Raw genomic sequence first — 7998 nt, 5'->3', positions numbered from 1 at the left:
GTTGTTATTTGCTATTTTTGGTTCTCTGTTCAAAGGACTCCCTTTAGTATCTCCTGTAAGGTTGATCTGGTTTTAAAAAATTCCCTTAGTTTCTGCTTATGTGGAAATCTGATTTTCACCATCATATTTGAGGGATAGTTTTGCTGGGTATATAATTCTTGGTTGAAAATTTTTCTCTTTCAGGGTTTTATATATACCATCCCATTGCCTTCTCGCTTGCATGGTTTCTGCTGAGAAATCAGAGCTTATTCTTACTGGCTGTCCTTTGTGGGTAACTTTTTGTTTTTCCAATGTGCTTTCAGGATTCTGTCTTTGTATTTGGTTTTGATGAGTTTTATGATGATATGTCCTGGTGATTTTCTTTTGGGGTCTATGCTGTTTGGCTTTCGCTGGACTTCCTGAATGGATATATTCTCATCTTTCATCATATCAGGAAAGTTCTCCTCTAGCAAATCTTGGACAATTTTCTCTGTGGTTTTATTTTTCTCTTCCTGTTCTGGAATTCCAATGACACATGGGTTATTCCTTTTGATGTTATCCCACATGAACCTTAGGTTTTCTTCATTTTGTTTTGATTTTTCTTTCTGATTTATCCCTTTCCAAAGAAGTATTCAGGTGTTTGTCTTCAATCTTATTAATTCTGTTTTCCATTGCATCAATTCTCCTTTGCCCTTTCAATGTGTTATCTATTACTGACAATTTAGTATTAATCTTCTGGATTTCTATCTGTAGATGTAGAATCATTTCTAATTTTTCATTTATTTTGTCATTTTGTTCTTGTATTTTCTTCCAAAATTCTTCTAAGGTTTTTTCTGTGCTTTCTTTGGTCTGTCTCTCCATCCTTTGAAGATACCTAAAGATAATTCTTTTGAATTCCTTATCAGAGTGTTTCAATGGTGCTTCTTCCTCAGGGATGTGTTCTGGGTCTGTATCTTGCTCCCTTGTTTCTACCACTTTATCCTGCTTCTTTGTGTGGACTCCGATGGTTTCTTGTCTCCGAGGCATCATGGTGTTGTTGTATTTAGATCTCTGTTGACTGTTTGTGAAGAGCAACCAAGGGTGATTCAGGCTTTTCTTGGTGGTTTTTATCATTGGCCCATTGCTCGCTCAGTAAGTGAAGTTGCAGGAGGTGTGGGTGTAGTTGTATATTATGAGTATTGTTGCTGTCTCTCACTCAGTTAGACAAAAATTACAATTGAATAAACATCAAAAAACTAAAAGCACATGGACAAAAAACACACCATGTAATCACAAGGGAACAGTAACCATAAAAGGAAAAAAGGGAAAAAGAAGAAGAAAAAACAAGAAAACCTGCAATGTCTGGGGATAGAGCATTTAGAGAAAAAAAGGTAGAGAAGGAGAATTATGAAGGAAAGAAAAATGGGAAAAATGCAAAAGGAAAAACAAGCAATGGGGTTAGCCATGAGAGAAAAAAGGGGAAAAAAACTTAAATTAAAAAAAATTAAAAAATAATTTTTGTTTAACCAGGAACAGGGAAAAGATAAAATGCTGAAAACTAGGACCTGGGAGGGTAAGATTAAGAATAATAGTAAAAAGGACAAAAGTATTAATAATATTAGTTGTTTTAAAACATACAAATACAAGCAAACTAATCACCAGAAAAAAGAAAGAGAAAAAGAAAAAAATAAAAAGGAGAGAAAAAAAAATCATTGGAGGATAGGGCAGGGCACCCAGGCTCCATCTGAGCACACAGACTGTGATGGAGTTCCTGTCGGCCCAGAAGGTGGGTGGGAGTGGGGGATGGCCGCACCTCCATTCACCAAGCAGGTGTGGAGTATAAGAGTAACAAGAGGAATGTCACACATTTTCAGTCTTACAGATCTGAATTCCCCTTGGTGTTGCTGGAAATCAGAAGGTGTTCTTAAGCCCCAGGAATCTGCAAGCGTGCTCTCTCTTTAAATGTCCAAAATAGTCAAGCCGCTTTTAAACACTGAAAATGGTGGCGCCCTCCAGATGGCAAAAGTCCACAGCTCAGCTCATGTTTCTCTTTACCTTCTTCTTTTATTTCCCAGCCACCAGATCAGTTCTTCATGCAGTCCCTGGCTAGCAGGGCTGATTTTAAGGTTAATTCTTAGGTCCTACCACCACTTGGCACTCTCGAAGCTGTCTGTGCCATGCCATTAGGATTGCTCAGGATCACTGCCAGACCGCAGCTCTGTCTGTCTCCTTTTTTAGTGTTTTCCTGCAAATTCTTCTGCTAGTTGGGGCTTAGTCCATGTCTATATCCTTCCCTTCAAGGCTCAGGGGTCCAGGAATATCTTGTGTCTGTGTTAATTGGTTTCCCTTTTCTTTGTTGAAGAGGGTCTGTACACTCTTTCTGCCTAGTCTGCCATCTTACTGGAACCTGTGACATTTCTCAAGCTGAAAAAACTGAAGAAAAAAAATACAAGCCTCGAGTTGCAATATTGAAGGTTTCTATGGGCAAAAGATTGAATGATGCAGGAAGCATCAAAAGAAAGTGGAAGGTATACACAGAGTAACTGTACCAAAAAGAATTGATCAATGTTAAACTATTCCAGGAGGTAGCATATGATCAAGAACCAATGATATTGAAGGAAAAAATACAAGTTGCACTGAAGGAACCAAGAAAAATAAGGATCCAGGAATTGACAGAATACCCATTAAGATGTTTCAACAAACAGATGCAGCACTAGTGGTGGTTACTCATTTATGCCATGAAATTTGGAAGACAACTACCTGCCCAACAGACCGGAAGAAATCTATGTTTGTGCCCATTCCGGCACAATGTGGAAATTATCAGAAAATATCATTAATATCACACACAATAAAATTTTACTGAAGATAATTAAAAAACTGTTGAAGCAGCTAATTGACAAGTAACTTCCAGAAATGTAAGCTGAAGAGGATGTAGAATGAGGGATATCATTGCTGGTATCAGATGAATCTTAGCTGAAAGCAAAGAATACCAGATGATATTTATTTGTGTTATCGACTATGCAAAGGCATCTGACTGTGTGGATCATAAGAAATTATGGGTAACATTGTGAAGAATGGGAATTCCAGAACACTTAGTTGTGTTCAAATGAATCTGTAAATAGATCAAGAGGCTGTTGTTCCAACAGAAGAAGGGGATTCTGCATGGTTTAAAATCAGGAACGGCAATAACATATTTTAGGATAACAAATAAATTTAAATAAGCAAAATTTTAATAAATTAAAGATATAAAAAATTAAAAGGTAAATAATATTTGTTAAATATATTACAAATAAAAAGGGATATTAATTATATTAATATGCAATGAGTTCTTAAAAATCAATAAGGAAAAAATAGCTCAATAAAGATATTATATGTGATAAGAAATAGGCATGTACTCAGCCCCACTTGTAATTCAAGGAGAGCAATTTTTTTGAAAAGTTATTTTTCTTGTACTTTATTAATAAATATTCTCTAGTAATGACCCCTTTTCTTTAATATTACACTTAGTGGGGTAGAGAAAGAACAAAAGATTAGGCACAATCTCAAATTATTGGTAGAAATTTAAATTAAAATGACATGGCTGGAAATCCTCATTATATTCATAGTTATACTTTCAGGAATTTATCATATGGAAGTAAGGTGTACAACAACCAAAGCTGTATGAGTAAATGATCTACTGTAATTTCACTAAAGGAAAAATAGTTGTCAACAGCCTTAATGCCCAAGTATAGGGAAAGGATTAAATAAAATTTGACACATGTACTTTTTGAAATATCAGAGAGTCATTTAAAGATCATATTTTACATATATAATATGGTGGAATTATAACTATAAAATAATGTTAATTTTTAAAAAACAGTACATATAGCTCAATGTTCAGAAGATTTGCAATTCAATAAAAATAGTATGTATGCATAAAAAAGTCATTGATACAAATGTTTAGCAAGGCTTCATGCTCAAGGGTGTTATTAAGGATTTTAAAAATTATCTTTAAATATTTTTATATGATAGAAATGTTCTGCAATAAACTCATTTTAATAAAAATATTATTGTAATATTTGTTGAAACAAAGTGATTGTTGGCACATCATAGACACTGATGAACATCTAGAACATAGTTGTTGTTGTTAGGTGCCGTCGAGTCATTTCTGACTCATAGCGAGCCTGTGCACAGCAGAACAAAACACTGCCCGGTCCTGCACCAACTCTACTATCCTTGCTGTTTCAGCCCATCATCACAGCCACTGTGTCAATCCATCTCGTTGAGGGCCTTCCCCTCTTTCACTGACTGTCCACCTTACCAAGCATGACATCCTTCTCCACCTTACCAAGCATGACATCCTTCTCCAGGGAATGGTCCCTTCTGAAAACATGACCAAAGTAGGTGAGACGAAGTCTGGCCATTCTCGCTTCCAAGGAGCATTCTGGCTGCACTTCCTTCAGGACAGGTTTGTCAGATCTTTTAGCAGTCCACGGTACTCTCAGCATTCTTTGCCAGCACCACAACTCAAAAGCATCAACTTTTCTTCAGTCTTCCTTATTCATTGTCCAGCTCTCACATGCATATGAGGCAACTGAAAATACCATGGCTTGTGTCAGGTGCACCTTAGTCCTCAAGGAGATATCTTTGCTCTTCAGCACTTGAAAGAGGTCCTTTGCAGCCATTTTGCCCAGTGCTATACGTCGTCTGATGTCCTGACTGCTGCTTCCATTGGCGTCGTTTGTAGAAGCAAGAAATGTGAAGTGTTTGACAACCTCAGTCTTTTCTCCATTTATTGTGATGCTGCTGACAGGTCCAGTTGTGAGGATTTTTTTTTTTTTTAATTGAGATGTAATCCATACTGCAGACTATATTCTTCAATCTTCATCAATAAGTGGTTGAAGTCATCCTCACTTTCATCAAGCAAAGTTGTGTCGTCAGCATCGCAGTTTGTTAATTATTCTTCCTCCAATCCTGATGCCATGTTTTTCTTCATGTAGTCCAGCTTCTCAGATTATTTGATCAGCATATAGATTAAATAATTATGGTGAAAGGATACAACTCTGACATACTCTCTTCTTGATTTTAAACCATGCAGTATCCCCTTGTTCTGTTCAAATGAAAGCCTCCTGGTCTATGTACAGGTTCCTCATGAGTACAATTAAGTGTTCTGGAATTCCTTTTCTTCTCAATGTTACCCATAATTTGTTATGATCTACACAATCAAATGCCTTTGCAAAGGCAATAAAATATAAGGAAACATCTTTCTGGTATTCTTTGTTTTGAGCCAAGATCCATCTGACATCAGAAATGATATCCCTTGTTCTACATCCTCTTGAATCCAGCTTGCACTGTGGGAAGTTTTCTGTCAATATATTGCAGTAACCGTTTTTAAATTATCTTCAGTAAGATTATACTTGCACGTGGTATTAATGATTTTGTTCAATAATTTCCACATTCTGTGGGATCACCTTTCTTTGGAATGGGTACAAACATGGTTCTCTTCCAGTCAGTTGGTCAGGTAGCTGTCTTCCAAATCTCTTGGCATAACCAAGCGAGTGCCTCCAGTGCAGTATCCATTTGTTGAAACATCTCAATGTGTATTCTTTCATTTCCTGGAGGCTTGTTCTTTGTCAATTTCTTCAGTGCAGCTTCAACTTCCTCTTTCAGTACCATTGCTTCTTGATCATATGCTACCTCCTGAAATGGACAAAGATCGACCAAGTCTTTTTGGTACAATGGCTCTGTGTATTCCTTCCATCCTCTTTAATTATTTCCTGCATCATTCAATATCTGTTCTTCCTTGTTGTTGTTGTTGTTATGTCCCGTTGAGTCAGACCCGACTCATAGCGACCCCTCCTTGGGTTTCCGAGGCTGTAGCACTATGGAAGTAGATTGCCCAACCTTCCTTCCAAGGAGTGGCTGGTGGGTTTGAACTGCCAGCCTTCTGGTCAGCAGTCTTCCTTGTAGGTGTATAGATATTATCCTATCACTCACAGCATTGTACTTCAGGACAGATCTTGAAACATCCTTTGTGATGATGAATGCCACATCATTCCCCTTCAAACTATCATTCATAGCATAGTAGATCATATGGTCTTCTGATTCAAAATGGCCAAAGCCAGTCCATTTCTGCTCACTAATTCCTAGGATATCAATCTTTATGAGTTCCATTTAATTTTTGACAACTTTCAACTTTCCTAGATTCATATTTCGTACATTCCATGTTCTGATTATTAATGGATGTTTGCAGCTGTTTCTCCTCAAATTGAATTTTGCCATGTCAGCAAATGGAGGTCCTGAAAGCTTTACTTTATCCATATCATTAAGTTTGGTTCTACTCTGATGAGGCAGCTCTTTCCCACTTGTATTTTGAGTGCCTTCCAACCTAAGGGTCTGGTCTTCCTGCACTATATTGGACAATGTTTCAGGGCTATTCATAAAGTTGCCCAGTAATGTATCAGGCAGTATTTCTCTGCTATTCATAGGTTTTCGCAGGTCAGTTCTTTGAGAAGTAGATGGTCTCCTCTTTCTTCCTAGTCTGTCTCAGTCTGTAAGCTGTGTTGAAACCTGTGCACCATGTGCAACCCTGCTGGCATTTGAGACACTGGTGACACAGCCTAAAGCTCACAACAACACACAAGCTACTGCAGTATGACAAATTGACAGACAAGTTTCTCTACCTTAGCTGTTTGGAACCTCTCTGCCCTCCTCTTTTCTGGATCCCAGGGCTCTATCATCCCTGGCTTTTCCCCTCCTTTCTGCCTTTTAGGTGTGTGGTCTGCCTCCCCTTACCTGGATTAGAACATAGTACCTCTTCAGTAATTATTATTCAATGATTAGCACTCTATTATTTTTTTATGTTGTTATTCTGGTGTGCCATCAAGTTGATTACAACTCATTAGATAGAGTTTGCTAGGCTGTAATCTTTATGCAACCAGATCACTGGGTCTTTTCTCCTGCAAAGCCACTGGTAAATTTGACTTTCAGTCAGCAACCAAGAACTCAACCATTGTGCTTCCAGGGTTCCTAATTCTTTTATATTCCATTGTTTTTCTTGTTTGTACACCTTATTTTTCCTTACACTTTGTTTCTGTACTCTGATTTCATGGGTGAATTTATCCACTATCTTCTGTATTGTTTTTTATACTGTTGTTCATTGTTTTGTCATTACTTCAGTAGCAGATTATACAGATGACAACAATATACTTATGAATTTTGTTTACTTTGGTTATATTGTTCAAACAAATCAATATTGAAGCACATTTTTATTTACATGTTGTTCAAAAGCTAATCAAAAAAATACTAGAATCTACAAAATGGAAAACAAAAACAAAAACAAAATTCAGACTTAAGTCTGTAATGAGAAGATACTTAAGTGTTTGAGAAGTTTTAAGGATGAGATAAATGTTTAGGTAAGAAATTCGTGGGCTTCTATATTGCTCTTCTTCATAAAATAAAGTGATGAAAGAAATAGCAGTTAAGAAATGAGGTTTCACTTTTTTAATATGATCAACTTCTAGTTTTTAAGTATTTTCTTTTGAGCTCAATTTTGATAAAATCAAATCACCAGATTTAATGGGCTGTACAAAGGCAATTATCTTTATTTTTTTTTTTTTAAAAAGAATATCAGCATATGAGATTTCCTGGTGTTTAATACAACAAACATATTCATGAAAACAAGTCCCCTATTGGTAACAATTTGGTCAAAATAACTTTGTGATGTTTAGAAACTTTCTTAAGAGTTTTTAATAAAATCATGGATACAATATGGCCAGTGGAGGTAAGTGTAGTTTCTGTGAATTTATCAAATATTTTATGCCCTACTTACCTAACACAGATAATTGATTTCAGTACAGATTTGGTTCTTGTCATTGACCAAGCTGTGGGTTCTTAATTATGTAGGAAAGTTGAGCTTGAACAGTAAAACAAAGAAGCATGTAAAAACTAAATGTCAAATGTAAAAGCAAAACCTGTTTTATGAAAAACAATTGTATTTCTCATTTTATCAAAATAGGAGGTTACAAATTTATGTATGTATATACAAGTTATATATATATA

The sequence above is a fragment of the Orycteropus afer genome, unplaced genomic scaffold (genome assembly GCF_000298275.1).
Source record: "Orycteropus afer afer isolate SDZICR_OR568_19922 unplaced genomic scaffold, OryAfe1.0 scaffold00087, whole genome shotgun sequence".
In the NCBI taxonomy this organism is placed as follows: Eukaryota; Metazoa; Chordata; class Mammalia; order Tubulidentata; family Orycteropodidae; genus Orycteropus; species Orycteropus afer.
This window is presented reverse-complemented; position numbering follows the sequence as displayed.